The sequence below is a fragment of the Rana temporaria genome, chromosome 9 (genome assembly GCF_905171775.1).
Source record: "Rana temporaria chromosome 9, aRanTem1.1, whole genome shotgun sequence".
Lineage (NCBI taxonomy): Eukaryota > Metazoa > Chordata > Amphibia > Anura > Ranidae > Rana > Rana temporaria.
Genome location: NC_053497.1, coordinates 132,335,522 through 132,358,610, shown reverse-complemented (window position 1 = coordinate 132,358,610; position 23,089 = coordinate 132,335,522). Strand labels below are relative to the sequence as shown.

The 23,089-nt window shown below is 41.2% G+C and overlaps 1 protein-coding gene across 4 annotated transcripts in view; it reads right to left on the bottom strand.

Annotated features, from left to right (window-relative positions):
- The window catches only part of GATA1 (GATA binding protein 1), a 68,111-nt gene extending 56,171 nt beyond the window's left edge, over positions 1-11,940 (bottom strand). For all 4 annotated transcript variants that reach the window (XM_040324556.1, XM_040324557.1, XM_040324555.1 and 1 more), the window contains exon 1: positions 11,747-11,940. The gene's annotated coding sequence lies outside the window, so the exon portion shown is untranslated. The remainder of the gene's footprint in view (positions 1-11,746) is intronic.
- Between the last annotated feature and the right edge of the window lie 11,149 nt (positions 11,941-23,089).

Genomic DNA, 23,089 nt, shown 5'->3' with positions numbered 1-23,089 from the left:
TCGAGAAAAGTGCGAACAGAGCATGCGCAGTACGTCCGGCGCGGGAGCGCGCCTAATTTAAATGGTACCCGCCCCATTTGAATTGGGCGGGCTTGCGCCGGACGTGTTAACGCTACACCGCTGCAAGTTTACAGGTAAGTGCTTTGTGGATCGGGCACTAACACTGTAAACTTGCGGCGGTGTAACGTAAACAGGTTACGTTACACGGCCGCAATTGTATGTGAATCTGGCCCTCTGATTCTGGAAACTTTTTCCCGTACAACGCTTTATAGGTGATCCCTGTAGTACAAATAATTCAACAGAAACCACTTAGAATTCAGCTTTGAATATAAATATCATGGGTTGCAACACCAATGCTCTTTAGATATGTTATATAACATAAAATCACATAACCCCTCGATATACTTTCCATTGTGGGTGTAGCGTGGAGGTTACATTCAGAATTACACAACAAAGGCATATCGCCGCTTCTGGACCCAAGTCCTCCTGTCTCTCTATCCTCTGTAATTATTCTGTTTCTAGATCTGGTGGATGGATCTTTATGAAGACATTTTTATTTTACCAAATTGTTTACATCCCTTTTTTTAGCTGATCATACATTACCATCTGATTGTATGATCCCCATTGGATCCATCAATAGCTATGTAACACCAGGGTCTGCCCTAATGAATACAAACATGTGCACAAAGATTATTTATTCTATCTGCAACTGCCAAAAATGAAAAAAATGAATGTGTTTTCTCTCCTCTCCTCTCTCCAGCAGGGGGGCAACCGAGCCCCTGGGGACATTCGGGCCCCTTACATGTGTAATGCCTATACCCCCCTGTCTATTTGTGTTCCATTGGGGAGATATTCTTTCACTTCCTGTCAAAGTGAGGGATACCCTCTCTTAAGCCTCGTACACACGACTGAGAAACTCGACGGGCGAAACACATCGTTTTGCTCGTCAAGTTCCTTGTTAGGCTGTCGAGGATCTCGGCAAACCAAATTTCCCCATTCCCGTCGAGGAAAAAGAAGACATGCTCTCTTTTTGGCACGACGAGATCCTCGGCAGTTTCCTCGTCGAAAAGTGTACACACGACCGGTTTCCTCGGCAAAAAAAAAATACCAGCAAGTTTCTTGCTGGTTTTTGCTGAGAAACTCGGTCGTGTGTACGAGGCCTTAGGCCAGCCATACACGGTTCCAATCTCTGCCAAACCGACCAAGGTTCGAACCGTTAATGGGTAGGCTGAATTTACAGAGAACCCGGCAGGCTGGTTGTACCCAAGTTGATCTATCGCTATAAATCAACTTGGGTACAACCAGACTGATGGATTCTCCTGCCATTATCACTAGCAGCTGCTATAGCTTCTAGCGATAATTACTGTCATCTCATGGCGGGGATGGCTTCCCCTGCTGAGAGAAGACAATTGCTGATTTCCCTGTCAGCACTGCCTGTGTTGATGGGGGAATTGTGCAAGGAAAGACATTTGCTCTGTGTATGGCCGGCGTTAGACAGTTGTCGGAAGAGAAATTATCCTCATTGGGAGATTTCCCGTTCCAGTGAATATCTCCCTAGTAGATACACTGAGTGCAATAAAAACCTGAGAGGGTTAATAACTAGGGTTGTACCGATACCGATACTAGTATCGGTATCGTGACCGATTCCGAGTATTTGCGGGAGTACTCGTATGTAGGTAAGGGGGACATGGCTGCATATATGGGGGGGACATGGCTGCATATGGGGGGACATGGCTGGATATGGGGGGGACATGGCTGGATATGGGGGGGACATGGCTGCATATGGGGGGACATGGCTGGATATGGGGGGGACATGGCTGCATATGGGGGGACATGGCTGGATATGGGGGGGACATGGCTGGATATGGGGGGACATGGCTGGATATGGGGGGACATGGCTGGATATGGGGGGGACATGGCTGCATATGGGGGGGCATGGCTGGATATGGGGGGCACATGGCTGGATATGGGGGGGACATGGCTGGATATGGGGGGGACATGGCTGGATATGGGAGGGACATGGCTGCATATGGGGGGGACATGGCTGCATCTGTGGGGGGACATGGCTGCATCTGTGGGGGGACATGGCTGCATATGTAGGGGACATGGCTGCATATATGGGGGGACATGGCTGCATTTGTGGGGGGACATGGCTGCATTTGGGGACACATTTAAAAAAAACTATCGGTATTCGGTATCGGCGAGTACTTGAAAAAAAATATCGGTACTTGTACTCAGTTCTAAAAAAGTGGTATCGGGACAACCCTATTAATAACCCTTTCCAACTCTATCCACGAAAAAAAAAAAAAACACTTTAGATTTAGGTTAGTGGTTCATTTTGTCTTTATCCAAAACTGTGTTCCCAGATCTGACTCCTCCTTTAGCAATTATGTAAAGGTCCAAGTCACCCGGCTAGAGTTTAAATATATTTTAGTTAATGGAGAGAATATTGTTACACGGGATCGGGAACACATAGGACGTTTTGTAGCTAGGTAATGCAGAGTAGGGAAGAATTGAGAAATATGAAGAATTCACCAATGGGATCCATGAAAGTTATGCAAAGCCAATGGGTGATTTTACACTTGTACGACCTGAAGGTAGCGCAACTTTTCCACGACTTTGACGCCACTTGAAGCAATGCCTGTGCAAACTTGAGGTCTATGGACCTCAAGTCGCATCAAAGTCAGACTAAAGTAGTGCAGAGACTACTTTGAAGTCACAGATATGAACGGTACTCATTGGAAATCATGGGGTACGACTTGTCATGCGACTTTTACCGTTCTTGGTGCTGCATCTGGGCATCATGCCACTGCAGTCGTCTGGAGCCTGAGAGGGCACCCTTGGCTGGACAGCCCATGGAAATATTTAAATACCCCTGCAAAAACATGAGCACCCAAAGAAAGGAATCTCCCAGTCCAAATCTGACTAGACGTCCAGAATCTAAAAGACTCAGGCCTCGTACACACGACCAAGTTTCTCGGCAAAAACCAGCAAGAAACTCGCTGGGAGATATTTTTTTGCAGAGGAAACCGGTCGTGTGTACATTTTCGTCAAGGAAACTGACGAGAAACTCGACGAGCCAAGGTATAACATTTTCTTTTTTCTGCAGCCATTCAAACACCTCTACCTTTGTTCATATCATTACACTAGGACCAAAGCGATTAGTCATTTACATAAAAGATAAGATTGTTTTTGCTGCCTGTTCAGCTCAGAAGAAGTAAAACGAAAAGACACTACATTTCTATCAAAATCAACAGGCATTTTCTGTACTTGCTGAAAAATGTGCTTTGTGTGAAAAAATGAAAACAAATGCAGCCATCGCACCTAACTAATGGTAAGCTGCAATATTCAAAATATATGCAAAATTTCTTGGGAGGGCTTAGGTAAAAAGGGCTTAAACAGTACTGGCCTGGATTCAAGAAGCAATTGCGCCTGTGTAACCATAGTTACGCAGCGCAATTGCTTACTTGCCCCGGCGTAACGAATGCTCCTGATTCAGGAACCTTGTTACGCCGACTGCAGCCTAAGATATGCGCGGCATAAGGCTCTTATGCCCGCATTTCTTAGGCTGCATTCTTGCGATGGCCGCTAGGTGGCGTTCCCGTTGTGCTCAGCGTATAGTATGCAAATTGCATACTAACGCTGATTCACAACGTTGCGCAAGCCCTGTGTACGCAATTTACGTTGTTTCCGTGCGGCGGTTTTCGCGTAAGGCTGCCCCTGCTATTAGCAGGGGCAGCCAATGTTACGTATACCCGTCGTTCCCGCGTCGCAAATTTGAAAGTTACGTAGTTTGCGTAAGTGAATCGTGAATGGCGCTGGACGCCATTCACGTTCACTTTAAAGCAAATGACGTCCTTGCGACGTCATTTGCCGCAATGCACGTCGGGAAAGTTTCCCGACGGAGCATGCGCTCTACGCTCGGCGCGGGAACGCGCCTAATTTAAATGATTCCCGCCCCCTACGGGATCATTTAAATTGCGCGCGCTTACACCGGGCATTTTGCCGGCGCGCCCACGCAATTTACGGAGCTACTGCTTCTGTGAATCAAGGGCATCGTAGTAAATTTGCGGGGGCGCAGGGCTTAAAAGTTGCCCTGCGCCTCCGTAAAAAATGCGCAAATCTACTTGAATCCGGGCCACTGTCTTTAGATAAACATATGAATGTGATCAACATCATAAAAACAATTCAATGAGCCTCAATGTCCTAAAAACTTTTAGTCCTGTGTAAAATTCTATGCTAGCTTGTAAACACCCTGATGAAGTACAAAGCCCATATATACAAAGCATATAATAAGGAACTTCTTCTGAGCTACAAGCATTAAGCCTTTTGGCCCCATTGGATTTTAATGGGAGCGTCCGAAAAAAAAGAAAATCCCTTGTAAAAAGCTTTCTCCCAAAAAAAAAAAAAGATAAAAAATATTCGCTCAAGCCTCAGTCGCTTGCAAAAACGCTTGTAGAAACCCAAAACAAAAACCTTGCAAAACGACCAATAATACGCAGCTCAAGTGTGATTGCAGCCTGAGTGGTACTAGACAGCTGATTTACTAACTGAGTAGCGAAGGTTTAGGGCTCATGCACGCAGGACATTTAAAAAAAGAAAAAAGAAAGAAACAGCGCTGTCTGGAAATAGCAGCGCAAAAAACGCCCTTTTAACAGCATTTTTGAATAGCGTTTATGCGCGATTTTGAGCGTTAGCGTTTTTACAGTAAAAACACTCCCTAAAATGTAAGAACGCCTAAAAACATGAAACGCAGCTAAAAGCTTTCTATGACATTTAGCGGCGTTTAGCAATGTTTTTTTGGGCGTTTTGCTTTTTTATAGCCAAGCAGCCTCTGCTCCTGGACGCACTGGCAGTCTGTTTTTTTTTTTTAATACCCCTAAGACCCCTTTCACACTGAAGCGTTTTTACAGCGATTTAGCGTTTAAAAAAGCGCTATTAAAATGCTCATAAAACGCTCTCCAGGCATCTCCATGGACTCTTTCAGTCCTGCAAGCAGCATCTTTGGAGCAGCTTTTGGGGCACTGAAAACGCCCCTCTCCATTGAAATTAATTGAAAAAGCGCTGTAAAAACGCCTTGCCCTTTCACACTGAGGCGTTGCACTGGCGGGGCATTGAGAAAAGTCCTGCAAGCAGCATCTTTGGAGCAGCTTTTGGGCGCTGAAAAAAACACTCCAAAAACGCCCCTTTCCATTGAAATGAATTGAAAAAGCGCTGTAAAAACGCCTTGCCCTTTCACACTGAGGCACTGCAAAAACGCCCTAAAACTTTAGGGTCTTAGCGGTGCTTTACCAGCACATTGGGATTGCAGATGAGGCTTCGCTCGGAAAACGCCCCAGTGTGAAAGGGGCCTAAATGTTTAACCGGTTAACGCCCGCCGCATGTACATATACGTCCACAGAATGGCACGGACAGGCATATGGGCGTACATGTACGTCCCTGCCTTTCTGCGGGTCTGGGGTCCGATCGGGACCCCCCCCCCCCCCCCGGTACATGCGGCGGTCGGTAACCCTCGGGGAGCGATCCGGGACGAGGGCGCGGCTATTCGTTTATAGCCGTTCTGTCGCGATCGCTCCCCGGAGCTGAAAAACGGGGAGAGCCGTATGTAAACACGGCTTCCCAGTGCTTCACTGTGGCGGCGCATCGATCGAGTCATCCCTTTTATAGGAATACACGATCGATGACGTCATTCCTACAGCCACACCCCCCTACAGTTGTAAACACACACTAGGTGAACCCTAACTCCTTCAGCGCCCCCTGTGGTTAACTCCAAAACTGCAACTGTCATTTTCACAATAAACAATGCAATTTAAATGCATTTTTTGCTGTGAAAATGACAATGGTCCCAAAAATGTGTCAAAATTGTCCGAAGTGTCCGCCATAATGTCGCAGTCACGAAAAAAATCACTGATCGCCGCCATTAGTAGTAAAAAATTAATAAATAATAAAACTATCCCCTATTTTGTAAACGCTATAAATTTTGCGCAAAGCAATCGATAAACGCTTATTGCGATTTTTTTTACCAAAAATAGGTAGAAGAATACGTATCGGCCTAAACTGAGGGAAATTTTTTTTAATATATGTTTTTGGGGGATATTTATTATAGCAAAATGTAAAAAATATTGATTTTTTTTTCAAAATTGTCGCTCTATTTTTGTTTATAGCGCAAAAAATAAAAACCGCAGAGGTGATCAAATACCACCAAAAGAAAGCTCTATTTGTGGGGAAAAAAGGACGCCAATTTTGTTTGGGAGCCACGTCGCACGACTGCGCAATTTTCTGTTAAAACGACGCAGTGCTGAATCGCAAAACCTGGCCTGGGTATTTAGCTGCCTAAAGGTCCGGGACTTAAGTGGTTAAACTCCTCTGAAAGTTTATATGTGCATGGACACATAAGGGTTGATTTACTAAAGGCAAATAGACAGTGCACTTTGCAAGAGCAGTTGCTCCAGAGCTTAGTAAATGAGCAGAAGCTCAGCTGACTTCCATCATCCAATCATGTGCAAGCAAAAAAATGCTGCTTTTTCTAATTTCCTTGCACGTGATTGGATATTCTTTGCAAAGTGAACCTTTACCCCATTTACTAAACTCTTGCGGAGAGCAAGTGCATTTTGCAAAGTGCACAGTCTATTTGCCTTTAGTAAATCAACCCCATAGGCTAACATGGAGGAGCGTTCGGACAGTAAACAAAAACGCCAGATGCCCCTAAAAGCAGCTGCAAAAACATCCTGTGTGCATGAGCCCTTTAATGTTCAAGATTATCCAATCATTTGCAATTATTATTTTGTTTTTTATTTCATGATCGAGTTTTGAAAGTGAACTTTCCTCCTTCAAATGAATTGGTCTAATATAATATTTTCTACTCCTTTAGTAAATCACTCTTTTAGGACCAAGTATTATTTTACTAAAAGAGTAGTGGATGCATGGAACAGACTTCCACGAGTGACACCACGGCGCAGCTCGCTGTAATGTATGTGTTGCCAACGTTGCATTGCATTAAACAGCTCATTCAAAATTAATGGATAGAAATGCATTACAGCACATTGCGAAAACAGAGAAGGTTGCATTGTGCCAAATTTTATTTAACCACTTATCTACCAGCTGCCGTCAATTGACGGCGGTATAGTAGCTCAGTTGTTCTGACAGGACGTCATATGACGTTCCTCGTCTTTTAAAGCCGCTAGGGGGCACGTGTGCGCTGCCGGGGCCACGCGCGCACACCCGCTGCGTTACTGGGAACACGATGCACGTGCCCGGCAGCCGCGATGGCCCAGTGACAGAGCAGGGACGTTGATCTCTGTGTGTAAACACTGAGATCCACGTCCTGTCAGGGAGAGGAGACCGATGCTGTGTCCCTTGTACATAGGGACACAGATCAGCCACCTCCCCGAGTCAGTCCCCTCCCCCTACAGTTAGAATCACTCACTAGGCTACACATTTAACCCCTTCCTCGCCCCCTAGTGTTAACCCCTTTTCTGCCAGTCACATTTATACAGTAATCAGTGCATATTTATAGCACTGTTCACTGTATAAATGTGAATGGTCTAAAAAATGTGTCAAAAGTGTCCGATGTGTCCGCCATAATGTCGCAGTCCCAATAAAAAAATTGCAGATCGCCGCCATTACTAGTAAAAAAAAAAATTATAAAAAAAAATCATAATTATGTCACCTATTTTGTAGGCGCTATACCTTTTGCACAAACCAGTCACTATACGCTTATTGCGATTTTTTTTTTACCAAAAATATGTACTGAGATTTTTTTTTTTTTTTTAAATGGGATATTTATATTTCAATGTTTTTATTAGAGAAAATAACAGAATAGTCAGCATACATAGGCCAATCATCAAACAATAACATTTTCCAAAAAAGGAAAAAAAAATTAAAAATAAAAACTTAAAGCAATTCTATTCATCACACAATATTAATGCCTTGTAAGGAGGAAAAAAAAAAATAGAACAAAAACACCACAAGCACCAATAGGAGCCTGGATACCGTTATAAAATCAAACACAAGTAGAGTAAGAATCAAGGAGCAATACCGTGTAATACATGTAAATGCGATATTTATTATAGCAAAAAGTAAAAAATATTGTGTTTTTTTTTTCAAAATTGATGATCTTTTTTTGTTTATAGCACAAAAAATAAAAACAGCAGAGGCGATCAAATACCATCAAAAGAAAGCTCTATTTGTGGGCTCTATTTGTGGGGAAAAAAGGACGCCAATTTTGTTTGGGAGCCACGTCCCACGAACGCACAATTGTCACTTAAATCGACGCAGTGCCGGAAGCTGAAAATTCGCCTGGCCAGGAAGGGGGTATATGTGCACAGTAAGCAAGTGGTTAAAAAAAAAGTCCTCACGGGTTTACTTGGTCTTTTTTTTTTACCAACATTATTTTTTGTTTTTATGACACAATGTATATTATACTGTTTTTTTTTTAAATGAATATTTTTAAAAATGTTTTTTTTACTAGTTATATTCTCATAAATTACACATGCTAGAAAATGGCGATTTTTTGGGCGATTTTTGATGAGTGCAACATTCCATTGCCTCATATATTGTTTTTCAGATAGGATTTTACGGTAGATTTTACGGTAGCCATACACAAACCTATGCTTACAGGCAATGCTCTCAGTTCTAGCAAAGTTTGCAACGGCCGAACAAGCGTTGAGTCACATTCGTGTAGCTATGGCGCAATGACAAGCTCTGAAAATTGGATTCCCTCTTTATCACAAGGATTGCCAAAATCTATGCGTGAGTGGGAGCCAAAAAAATGAGAATATTAGTATTGCGTTACAAAAATGACCAAATTAAAGATAGGACTGTGTCAGGTCCTAGGGATCTGGTTACAAGACCAATAATTGGGGGGCAATGTCTTAATGTTTGTCAGTTTTTGGGGAAATCTAGTTGTGTATACAGGCACTCACAAAGTAATCCAATTTTTTTTTTTTTTACGATTTTTTTTTTTTTACATACATATGCATGCTGTTGTACAGGCATACGTATATGCATGTGTTCCCAACTCCAGGCATTCATATTGCCTCCAAAGAGCAAGTCTTTACACTGGAAAATAAAATCCAAAATTATTGTACTGTCCCCAAATTCCAGTTACAAATTGACTGGTTAATATGCATCTTTTTACAGATATTTGAGAGTGCATTTTTTTCCCTAAGAAATCTCAAAAATAAGCAACAACAACTGAATCAATAACCCATTTTATAATACAGATACAAAATTCACCAATATTTATCAAGTTTGAAAGCTTATGCTTTTCTGCTAATAAATAATAATTATCCAAATACAAAATATTATCCATAAATCTGTTCATCGAAAAAAAAAAAAAAAGTCTAATGTCAACTAGCTTCAAGGAAATTGAAATAACAAAAATAACAATAATAATAATAAAAAATAGTAAAAAAATAAATAAAAAAAAGGACATATACATAGATTTGTAAGTTAAACATTAGTGACATGTTATTAATAGCTTCAAGGAAATTGAAATAACAAAAAATAACAATAATAATAATCATAATAATAAAAAATAGTAAAAAAAAAAAAAAAAGGACATAGATTTGTAAGTTAGACCCGGTTCACACTGGGGCTCAGCCGCCTGACGTGTCGCGTCCCATTCAATGCAATGGAACCGTTCTAATAGGAGCGACGCAAGTCGCTCCGACTTAGAAAAAGGTTCCTGTACGACTTCGTGGGCGGCTCGGGGCGACCTGCATTGACTTCTATACAGAAGTCGTTTTGCAAATCGCCTCTGAAGTCGTCCTCAGGACGACTTGCAGAGTCGCCCCCGAAGTCGTGCCGCTGCTGTGTGAACCGACTCTTAGTGATATGTTTTTACTAGCTTCAAGGAAATTGAAATAACAATAATAAAAATCATAATAATAAAAAATAGTAAAAAAATAAATAAAAAAAGGACATATACATAGATTTGTAAGTTAAACATTAGTGACATGTTATTACTAGCTTCAAGGAAATTAAAATAACAAAAATAACAATAATAATAATAATAAAAAATAGTAAAAAATAAAATAAAAAAAAGGACATATACATAGATTTGTAAGTTAAACATTAGTGACATGTTATTAATAGCTTCAAGGAAATTGAAATAACAAAAAATAACAATAATAATAATCATAATAATAAAAAATAGTAAAAAAAATTATAAAAAAAGGACATATACATAGATTTGTAAGTTAGTGACACGTTATTACTAGCTTCAAGGAAATTGAAATAACAATAATAAAAATAATAATAATAAAAAATAGTAAAAAAATAAATAAAAAAAGGACCTATACATAGATTTGTAAGTTAAACATTAGTGACATGCTATTAATAGCTTCAAGGAAATTGAAATAACAAAAAATAACAATAATATTAATCATACTAATAAAAAATAGTAAGAAAATAAATAAAAAAAGGACATATACATAGATTTGTAAAGGACCAACTCATGTAGAGGAACATGTGGTTGCCATCATCCCTTGTATATAAAAATAAAAAAAAACCTCTAGAGGTGAGATTTTTAAGACAACAAATAAACTCAGAAAAAAATTATAGAAAAATATTTGAAATATTGAAAAAATTAAATAAGGTGATGTCATAATATACAAACATTAAAAACATAGACAATGATTGAAATCTGGATGTTGAATTGATGCTATCCTTCATCAAACAAAGTCACCAGATCAACTGGCGGCAGTAGAGGCGGGTAATCCTATTTTCTATCATTTTTTCTGAGTTTATTTGTTGCCTCAAAAATTCCACCTCTAGAGGTTTTTTCATTTTTTTTATATACATAGATTTGTAAGTTAAACATTAGTAACATGTTATTATTTATTGTAGTTTGAGTCACTAGTGCTTGCTACAACATAAAAACAAACAAAAAACAACAAATACAAACAAAAAAAAAAAAATCATACTATATGCATAACATATTTATATATATATATATATTATAGTAAAATTGTACTGTATCATTGTCATTTTGTGGTGTATAGAGTTGTATAGAGATGTAAATATCACTGAAGAGTAAATTATTTAAAACAAAAAGCTGAATATTTGCATACAGCCACGGCTGCTCATAAGTTTGAGGTTCGCTTAGTAAATTATTAAGAAATATTTTACATTTAGTGCCAATAATTCTGTAAATAGGCTGAAAAGTGAAAGCATAAAGCAGTGGTAACGTTAAAAAATAAAAAAATTATCAGCATTGTCAATGTCACGGCATGTAATTGCATAACACACCTTTTAAATTCAGAAAAAATATATATATAACAATCGGCAACCTCCAATAATATTAAATTCCATTCACAGGCAAGTTTCTAACTGCTGCTGAACTACAAGTCACAGCAGGCTGTCAGGTTACAGTGGACGCTGTAATTTGTTAATATTTGAAAGGCAACGGGTTATCCATAACTGATTTTAACTTGAATTTTGTTAAAACTGATATATTCTCAGATATAATAATATAATATAATAATATAATATAATAATATAATATAATAATATAATAATATAATATATAATATATAATATAATATAATAATATAATATAATAATATAATAATATAATATATAATATATAATATAATATAATAATATAATATAATAATATAATATATAATATAATAATATAATAAAACTCAGATACTGTACGATTCCATATATATATATATATATATATATATATATAGATCTATATATATATGTGTGTGTGTTATTTTTTTTATAAACTCACCTTTATCTGGAGAACAGTTGACTGGTTTATCCTTGTTGGTTTAACCCTTTAATATCTTGGTATCTTCTATTATTAGATGTATTGCTGTCTCAGAAACAGCTTTCGCCACCTTTCATGTTATATGTGGATTTAACTCTTCTTGCTAATTGGACTCTCAGTGCACTTCTTCTCTGCCTTGTATCTTCAGCCTTTAATGGCACTTGTGTTTTCTAATACATTAGTGTCCCTCCCGTTGCCCCGCCCTTGTTGAAAAAAAAAAAAAAAAACAACATACAAGTTGTACAGTACAGGGGGGGGTCACCAGTAATTCATAACCCCCCTTCTTATCACCTCACAAGAGTCTGTTTCTCATTACAAATAAGAAATTAAGTAAAAGGTCTTTGCAGCGTGTTTGATCCCCAAAACGATTTTTTAAATGATAAAAAAGAGGATAATTATAAAAATATTTTTTTGTAAGAAGATTTCTTCAGCTAAACTTTGTCACCGGAATAAAAAACTTTTTATAGAACTAGTTGGATTAAGGTTGTACATAAAATTGTGTGTGTGGTGAAGGGTAGGGGTAATAAGGGTCATGGTCCAGTTTTTGGTAAAAGCTGGCAGGCCGAATCACCTACTGGCTTCTTACGTGGGCTGTGTTCGTGTATGTGTTCCCAACTCCGCCTACCCGCTGCATCCTTTGGTGGGGGTCTCATTCTCCCTGGTATTTACACTATAGTACCAAAAGTTTTGGGATGCCTGCCTTTACACGCACATGAACATACGCTTCTGGAAGAATGGTCAAACATTCCCATAGACACACTCCTAAACCTTGTGGACAGCCTTCCCAGAAGAGTTGAAGCTTTTATAGTTGCAAAGGGTGGGCCAACTCAATATTGAACCCTACAGACTAAGGCCTCGTACACACGACCGAGTTTCTCGGCAAAAACCAGCAAGAAACTTGCTGGGATTTTTTTTTTGCCGAGGAAACCGGTCGCGTGTACATTTTTCGACGAGGAAACTGTCGAGGATCCCGTCGAGCCAAAAATAGAGCATGTCTTCTTTTTCCTCGATGGGAATGGAGAAAATTGCCTTGTCGAGTTCCTCAACAGCCTAACAAGGAACTCGACGAGGAAAACGATGTGTTTCGCCCGTCGAGTTCCTCGGTCGTGTGTACGAGGCTTCAGACTGGGATGCCAATAAAGTTTATGTGTGTGTAAAGACAGGTGTCCCAATACTTTTAGTAATATAGTGTATACATACAGTGCCTTGAAAAAGTATTCATACCCCTTGAAATTTTCCACATTTTGCCATGTTACAACTAAAAACGTAAATGTATTTTATTGGGATTTTATGTGATAAGCCAACACAAATTGGCACATCATTGTGAAGTGGAAGGTTTTCAACATTTTTTACAAATAAATATGTGAAAAGTATGGTGTGCATTTGTATTCAGTCCCCCTGAGTCAATACTTTGTAGAACTGCCTTTCTCTGCAATTACAGCTGAAGGTCTTTTTGGGGAGTCTCTACCAGCTTTGCACATCTAGAGAGTGACATTTTTGCCCATTCTTCTTTGCAAAATAGCTCAAGCTCTGTCAGATTGGATGAAGAAGAACATCTGTAAACAGCAATTTTCAAATCATGCCACAGATTTTCAATTGGATTTAGGTCTAAACTTTGACTGGGCCATTCTGATGCCGCATACACACGGCCGTTTTTCGGGTTCTAAAAAATGACGTTTTTTTTTAATGTCATTAACCTCTTGACCACTGGGTACTTAAACCCCCTTCCTAACCAGACCAATTTTCAGCTTTCGGTGCTCTCACAATTTGAATGACAATAACTCAGTCATACAACACTGTACCCGTCTGAAGAAAAAAGACTGAAAATTCTGTAAAAATAAAAAATAAATTCTAGTTTCTGTCATATTAGCAGGTTATTTCTCACACACAGCATATGCATACCACAAATTACACCCCAAAACACATTCTGCTATTCCTCCCGAGTATGGCAATACCACATGTGTGAGACTTTTACACAGCGTGGCCACATACAGAGGCCCAACATGCAGGGAACACCATCAGGCGTTCTGGAGCACCCAGGCAAATTTTGACATTTCTCTCCTACATGGAAAAATCATCATTTATTTACTAAAAAATTAGATAGAACCCCAAAACATTATATATGCTTTTTTTCCCAAAGACCTTAGAGAATACAATGGCGGTTGTTGCAACTTTTTATCTTGCATGGTATTTTCACAGCAATTTTTTGAACGCGTGTTTTTAAAAAAAAAACAGTTTTGTGCTTAAAAAAAAAAAAAAACAGTAAAGTTAGCCCAATGTTTTTGCATACTATGAAAGATGAAGATACGCCGAGTAAATAGATACCCAACATGTCACACTTCAAAATTGCACACGCTCGTGGAATTGCGCCAAACTTTGCTACTTAAAAATCCCTATAGGCGACGTATTGCAAGGTATTGGAGTATTGGGGTATTGTGGAGTATTGGGGTATTGTGAAGTATTGAGGGTATTGCAGGGTATGGGGGGTATTGCAGAGTATGGGGGGTATTGCACAATATGGGGGGTATTGCAGACAGTATGGGGGGTATTGCAGACAGTATGGGGGTATTGCAGAAAGTATGGGGGGTATTGCAGACAGTATGGGGGGTATTGCAGAGTATGGGGGGTATTGCACAATATGGGGGGTATTGCAGACAGTATGGGGGGTATTGCAGAGTATGGGGGGTATTGCAGACAGTATGGGGGGTATTGCAGACAGTATGGGGGTATTGCAGAAAGTATGGGGGGTATTGCAGACAGTATGGGGGGTATTGCAGACAGTATGGGGGGTATTGCAGACAGTATGGGGGTATTGCAGAAAGTATGGGGGGTATTGCAGACAGTATGGGGGGTATTGCAGACAGTATGGGGGGTATTGCAGCAGTATGGGGGGTATTGCAGAGTATTGTGCAGGGAGGGATGGCTGGATCTGTGACTGCAGTTGTCACAGATCCAGCCCACAGTGCTGCTGCTGCCACCCGCTCCCCCCCCTCTCCTCTCGCACTGTACCGATCGGTACAGAGAGGAGAGGGAGGAACCGGCGTCATTACATGACGCTGGTTTGTTTACAAGTGATCGCTCCGTCATTTGACGGAGCGATCACATGGTAAACGGCCGCTATCAGCGGCAATTTACCGCGATCCGTGATGCGCCGGGTCTTCTAGACCCGGCGCTCACGGATGATTCCAGGGGGCGCGCGAATGAAGGATTCTGGGAGGACGTCCTCCCAGAATAACTCCACCGCGCTGTAGCAGTATTTTCGCTATAGCGCGGTGGGAAAGTGGTTAAAAACAATCGTGTGTGGGCTTCAGAGCATTTTTCGGGTTCTAAAAAATTGCCAATTTTTTTTTCTAACATGCTCTATTTTTTCGCGACGTTTTTAACGTTGTCGTTTTTCGGGTTGTAAAAAATGGGCTTTAACGATGTGAAAAATTTGCGCATGCTCAGAAGCAAGTTATGAGACGGGAGCGCTCGTTCTGGTAAAACTACCGTTCGTAATGGAGTAAGCACATTCATCACGCGGTAACAGACAGAAAAGCGCGAATCGTCTTTTACTAACACAAAATGAGCTAAAGAAGCCCAAAGGGTGGCGCCATCCGAATGGAACTTCCCCTTTATAGTGCCGTCGTACGTGTTGTACGTCACCGCGCTTTGCTAGAGCATTTTTTTTTTTCACGATCGTGTGTAGGCAAGGCCGGATTAATGATCGGGTTGAAAAAAACGTTGTTTTTTTCTAGAGCCTGAAAAACATCATTTTTTAGAACCCAAAAAACGGTCGTGTGTAGGCGGCATCACACATGAATATGCTTTGATGTAAACCATTCCATTGTAGGTCTGGCTGTATGTTAAGGGTCATTGTCCTGCTGGAAGGTGAACCTCCGCCCCAGTCTCAAGTCTTTTGCAGACTTCTAAGATTGCCCTGTATTTGGCTCCATCCATCTTCATATAAACTCTGACCAGCTTCCCTGTCCCTGCTGAAGAAAATCCTCCCCACAGCATCATACTGCCACCACCATGTTTTCACGGTGGGGATGTTGTGTTCAGGGTGATATGCAGTGTTAGTTTTCTGCCACACACAGGGGTAGATTCACGTAGAATGGCGTATGTTTGTGCGGGCGTAACGTATCCTATTTACGTTACGCCTCCGCAACTTTTACAGGCAAGTGCCGTATTCTCCAAAAAAAGTTGCGGCGGCGTAGTGTAAATAGGCTGGCGTAAGCCCGCCTAATTCAAATTGTGAAGAGGTGGGCGTGTGTTATGTAAATTAACCCTGACCCGACGTGATTGACATTTTTCACGAACGGCGCATGCGCCGTCCGTGGAATTTCCCAGTGTGCATTGCTCCAAAGTACGCCGCAAGGACGTCATTGGTTTCGACGTGAACGTAAATGACGTCCAGCCCCATTCACGGGCGACTTACGCAAACGACGTACATTTTTCAAATTTTGTCGCGGGAACGACGGCCATACTTAACATTGGTACGCCGCATATACGCCTCATATAGCAGGGGTAACTTTACGCCGGGAAAAGCCTAACGTAAACGGCGTAACTGTACTGCGGCGGCCGGGCGTACGTTCGTGAATTTGTGTATCTAGCTGATTTACATATTCTAGGCGTAAATCAGCGTACACGCCTCTAGGGGCCAGCGTAAATATGCAGTTAAGATCCGACGGCGTAAGAGACTTACGCCGGTCGGATCTAATAGAAATCTATGCGTAACTGATTCTATGAATCAGGCGCATAGATACGACCGGCCAGACTCAGAGATACGACAGCATATCTCCTTTGTGAATCTACCCTATAGTGTTTTGTTTTTAGGCCAAAAAGTAAAATGTTGGTCTCATCTGACCAGAGCACCTTCTTCCACATGTTTGCTGTGTCCCCCACATGGCTTCCCACAAACGGGATTTCTAATGATTTTTTTTCAACAATGTCTTTCTTCTTGCCACTCTTACATAAAGGTCAGATTTGTGGAGAGCACGACTAATAGTTGTCCTGTGGACAGATTCTCCCACCTGAGCTGTGGATCTCTGCAGCTCCTCCAGAGTTACCATGGGCCGCTTGGCTACTTTTCTGATGAATGCTCTTCTTGCCTGGCCTGTCAGTTTAGGTGGACGGCCATGTCTTGGTAGGTTTGCAGCACACAGTGATTAAGCAGAGGCAAATTAGGCAGATACGAGGCCCCTATGAGTGCGAGGCCTTAGGCAACCGCATAATTTGCCTCATTAAAGAGCCGCCTATGATCCCATAGGCAGGACAATGTTACTGGACAACATCAAAGCTTACAATACCTTTCACAATTTTCTTGTTTAACAAACTATTATAAAAAAAAATATTTCTGAAATAAAGAATGCGTGTAGCGTCATCCAAAAGATTCTTCCAGCATGTTTCGAAGTTTCTTGTTGGGTGATGTAGTGCATCCCTGGCTTTCCTCCAGCAAGTTATACAAAAACGGGAGAATTCCCCGCGGGGGCTTTTTAGCGACATGGTATAATGGTCAATGAGAATAAAAGTAATATAATGTAATCTTTTATTATGCAGAGAATGCAAATGGTTATTAAATTCTTAAAAAAATTATTCTGGTTACAAATAGTTTAAAACGTGTACAATCAATATTAGCAAATGCTTAACAATACAATACTTTATATACAATTGTGTAATTGGCGCCCATTTAAATACTGACGCGTTTCGACCAATGCTGTCATGGTCATCTTCAGCAAGTTTGCTTCTTGCTCACCCATTTTGGAGATCAGGAACAATGAGAACGCACATCCAGAGGCATATCAATGATGCTTTGACTCTTTCTTTCCTGAACCTGTAGATACCTGTAACTGCCAGGAAAGTGGTGAGAGCTCCTAAGGAACACCAGAAGAAAGGGAGGAATGAAATACATTATTGTAAACTTGATTGACTTGTTGGGGTCATTATACAATTTTTCTTATTCAACTTCCTGTAGATTTACCTTCAACTACGTAGTGAAAGGACCTGCCTGATTGCATACACATTGAAAGTGTTTAGGTTTGACCTGATATTATATGGTTTTGGTAAATCGAAAGGAAAATTGTACAAGAAACATAGGCATGAGCGCAGGGTATGCCAGGTGTGCCCGGGCACACCCTAATCACCCTGTGCTTCACAGATTCCTCCTGCTGCTTGGCTGCAGAGAAAGGGACTCAGGAATCTCTGTCCTCAACCCCTTTCTCTGTCTCATAAGTCAGATATCAGGGGTCTGTTTAGGCCCCTGATATCTCACCAAAGCCCCCCTATGGTGCTCCTAATTTTTTTTAAAAGGAAATAATAAAAAAATATTGTAATTTTTTTTTTTAATAAATTAAATTGTAAAAAGTAATAATAAAAAAATAATAAAAATAAACTACTGACAACAGTCCCTGTCCACTGACACCATCCACTGTTCTACTGAAACTGTCCATTGCCCTACTACCATATATATACACACGCATGTGTGTTTGAGCTTTGGGGTGCACACCCTAATGTAATAGACTGCACACACCTATGACAAGAAAAATTGTATAATGTATCCAGGGGCGGACTGACAACTCATGGGGCCCCTGGGCAATAGGAGATTATAGGGCCCCCCGGGCAATAGGAGATTATTGGGCCCCTGGGCAATAGGAGATTATGGGGCACCCAGGCAATAGATTATGGGACCACACAGTATACACACAGTATATACACACAGACACACAATATACACACACAGTATACACACAGTATACACACATACAGTATACATACACAGTATACACACACAGACACACAATATACACACATATAGTATACACACAGTATACACACATACAGTATACATACACAGTATAGACACACAGTATACACACATACAGTATACATACACAGTATACACACACAGACACACAATATACACACATATAGTATACACACAGTATACACACATACAGTATACATACACAGTATACACACAATATACACACACACATACAGTATACATACACAGTATAGACACACAGTATACACACATACAGTATACATACACAGTATACACACACAGACACACAATATACACACATACAGTATAAATACACAGTATAGACACACAATATACACACACATACAGTATACATACACAGTATATACACACAGACACACAATATACACACATACAGTATACATACACAGTATACACACACACATACACACAATATACACACAGTATACACACATACAGTATACATACACAGTATACACACACAGACACACAATATACACACACATACAGTATACATACACAGTATACACACACAGACACACAATATACACACACACACACACACATACAGTATAAATACACAGTATACACACACAATATACACACACATACAGTATACATACACAGTATACACACACAGACACACAATATACACACACACACACATACAGTATACATACACAGTATACACACACATACACACAATATACACACACATACCGTATACATACACAATTTACACACACAGACACACAATACACACACACAACATACACACACAGTATACACACACATACAGTATCCATACACAGTATACAAACACAGACACACAATATACACACACACAGTATACATACACAATATACACACACAGTGTACACAGAATACACATACACACACTGAAAAGGTCCTGGAGAGGCGGACAGCTACAATCTTGGGATTTAAAAAAAAAAACACAGATTTTTACATACTGTCCCTGGTTTTACTGAGGCTGGCATCCCTAATGGGGCCCCTAGTGGCATGGGCCCCTCGGGCAGTGCCCGAATGGTCAGTCCGCCCCTGAATGTATAGCTAGCCTAAGGTATGTCAAAAGTATCTTTCTGCCCATAGGGTAATGACTCAATAATAAAGCACTCCTTCTATAATGTCCCCAGGAATAATCTGGAAAACCTACAAATGCCACAACGTTTGTTGTACTGAAAGTGATACCACCAGACAATTATGTTTTTATCAGCCCCAGAGTGTATATCTCTGGCTGTATTGGCACATTTTAAAATGACTCAATGAAGTACTGTATGTTTTGTATTGCCCATACCAATCACATTGCAAATATTTCAGAACAACTTTGATTACAATGGCTAATTGGGTCATTTTCATTTCAGAAACAGTTTATTTAGTATGAGAATTGTTTTTTGTTTCAGAATCATACTTACCTAAGTGAATGACCTCGGTCCAATGTTGCATCTGTCCCCCATCAGCTCTAAGACTAAGAACCAATCGATCAAACACCGCAGATCGCTCGGTTCTCAGGGCTCCCTGAGCAGAGAGCTGGTAACTGTCAGTCACCGTTGTCTGCTCTGCTCCTCCAGCGCTCATTGGAGCGCTGAGCTGTATAAGGTTCGGGAGCGGCTGGCTCAGGCTTGCTGAGAGGCTAAGCTGGGTGACAGTCCAGACATGTGGGTGGATCCCGACCACGTGGTGGTGATCTTTCCGGAGCCTGGACCAGCTCTGTGACTTCAGCCCGCTGTCTGCTGAAAACGGGTCACCGGAGTGCAGAACAAACTGCACTTCTGTGATCCACAGGAGAAGTACAGCCAAACAAGCTTCTCCTTTAACCTTGAAGATTTAGAAGGAAGGAGTGGGGTGATTTGTGGTCCAGTACTGGAGAACTCAGGCAGGTCTGACAACAATTCTTGAAATTTTAGTGCAGCTGAGGCAGTGTTGTCAGTTCACTGAATTTCTGGAAGGATCAGCAGGTATTTTCTGTACTTTTTTTTAAAGACAAAACATTGGGAAATGTGCATGTATTGCAGAGATATACTGAATATGTCTTTTTTTGCCTAGACCAGGCATGTCCAAAGTCCGGCCGTGAGCAAAATGCGGCCCCACTGTTGATTTATTATGGCCCCCCTGGGGATTTGGATATATGTATATTGTGTGTGGCCCCCAGGGCCACAAAAGATATATACCGTATTTATCGGCGCTGCTTTGGAGGGGACAGGATGAGCGCCGTCAGATTACATGAAGAGAATCTCCCGTTTACTCAGCAGCGTCTGTATTGGAAGTCCCGTCTCCTGGGATGCCATTGGAAGACTGTTCTGTCCATCATAGGAGGCGGGACTTTATATTAAAGAGGCCACGAGTAAACAAGAGATTCTCCTGTTTGTAATCTGTCGGCACTCGTCCCGCCCCCTCTCTCTGCCCTCCGAGGCTGCAGATGGGCATCGATCAGGCTGCACTGATGGCAATGGTAAGGCTGCATTCATGGCACATGTGAGGCTGCATTCATGGCACATGTGAGGCTGCATTCATGGCAATGGTAAGGCTGCATTCATGGCACATGTGAGGCTGCATTCATGGCACATGTGAGGCTGCATTCATGGCAATGGTAAGGCTGCATTCATGGCAATGGTAAGGCTGCATTCATGGCACATGTGAGGCTGCATTCATGGCACATGTGAGGCTGCATTCATGGCAATGGTAAGGCTGCATTCATGGCACATGTGAGGCTGCATTCATGGCACATGTGAGGCTGCATTCATGGCAATGGTAAGGCTGCATTCATGGCAATGGTAAGGCTGCATTCATGGCAATGGTGAGCCTGTGCATGTTATACGCCGATAAATACGGTATATCCAAATGACACGCCCAAGCTCATCTCTTCATCACACACAGCCACAAAGGCAAGAGAATTCTTGTTGGGCCGTGTATTAGTTGCTCAGACGAACACACTTAGACCGAATTTTAATATTTCAAAGAATGTCAGGCAAAATGGTCGGCCCTCACGCATGTTCACTTCATCAAATCTGGCCCTCTTTGAAAAAAGTTTGGACACCCCTGGCCTAGACATTTTAGCTCCTGGATGTAAAACTTCAATGTACTCCGCAAAGCATTGTGTAGATTTAAAATACACAATATTACCAAAAGTTTTGGGACACCTGCCTTTACATACACATGAACTTTAATGGAGTCCCAGTCATAGTGCATAGGGTTTAATATTGAGTTGGTACACTCTTTGCAGCTATAACAGCTTTAACTCTTCAAGGAAGGCTGCCCACAAGGTTTAGGAGTGTGTCTATAGAAATGTTTGACCTTTCTTCCAGAAGTGCATTTCTGAGGTCAGGCTTTGATGTTGGACGAGAAGGCCTGGCTCGCAGCCTCTACTCTAATTCATCCCTAAGGGATTGAGGTCAGGACTCTGTGCAGGTCAATCAAGTTCCTCAACCCCAAACTCACTCATCCATGTCTTTATGGGCCTTGCTTTGTGCACTGGTCCAAATGATTTGGTGGAATGAGGATTGTGGTGTGGGGTTGTTTTTCAGGGGTTGGGCCTGGCCCCTTAGTTCCAGTGAAGGGAACACTTAAGGCGTCAGCATACCAAGACATTTTGGACAATTTCATGCTCCCAACTTTGTGGGAAGAGTTTAGGGAAAATCCTATGCTGTTCCAACATGACTGCACACCAGTGCACAAAGCAAGGTCCATAAAGACATGGATGAATGGAGGAACTTGACCGGCCTGCACAGAGTCCCAACCTCAACCCGATAGAACACCTTTGGGATGAATTAGAGCAGAGACTGCGAACCAGGTCTTCTTGTCCACATCGGGGCATGACCTCACAAATGCCCTTCTGAAAGAATGGTCAAACATTCCCATAGAAACACTCCTTATGCCGCATACACACGATCGGAAATTCCGACAAGAAAAGTTTGATGTGAGCTTTTGGTCGGAAATTCCGACCGTGTGTAGGCTCCATCGGACTTTTTCTGTCGGAATTTCCGACAGCAGAAATTTAAGAGCTGGTTCTCAAATTTTACGACGGGAAAAGTTCTTGTCGGAAATTCCGATCGTCCGTATGCAATCCTAACGCGCAAAAAAACATGCATGCTCGGAATCAATTCGACGCATTCTCGGAATCATGGACCTCCTTTTTTCTCGGCTCGTTGTAGTGTTGTATGTCACCACGTTCTTGACGGTCGGAATTTTGTGTGACCGTGTGTATGCAACTCAAGTTTTAGCCAAAAATTCAGTCGGAAAAAACCTTGTGGACAACCTTCCCAGAAGAGGTGACCCTGTTATAGCTGCAAAGGGTGGGCCAACTCCATATTGAGCCCAACGGACTAAGACTGGTATGCCATTAAAGTTCATGTGCGTGTAAAGGCGTCCCAATACTTTTGGTAATATAGTGTATATAAGAAGATGTTCTGCAATTATTTACCTTGATAAGAGTATATAAAAATGTTTATCAATTTGATAACTTTAGCCAAAACTTCAGTTCCCCTTAAAAAAAAAAAAAAAGACCGAGCTATAGGATCTGC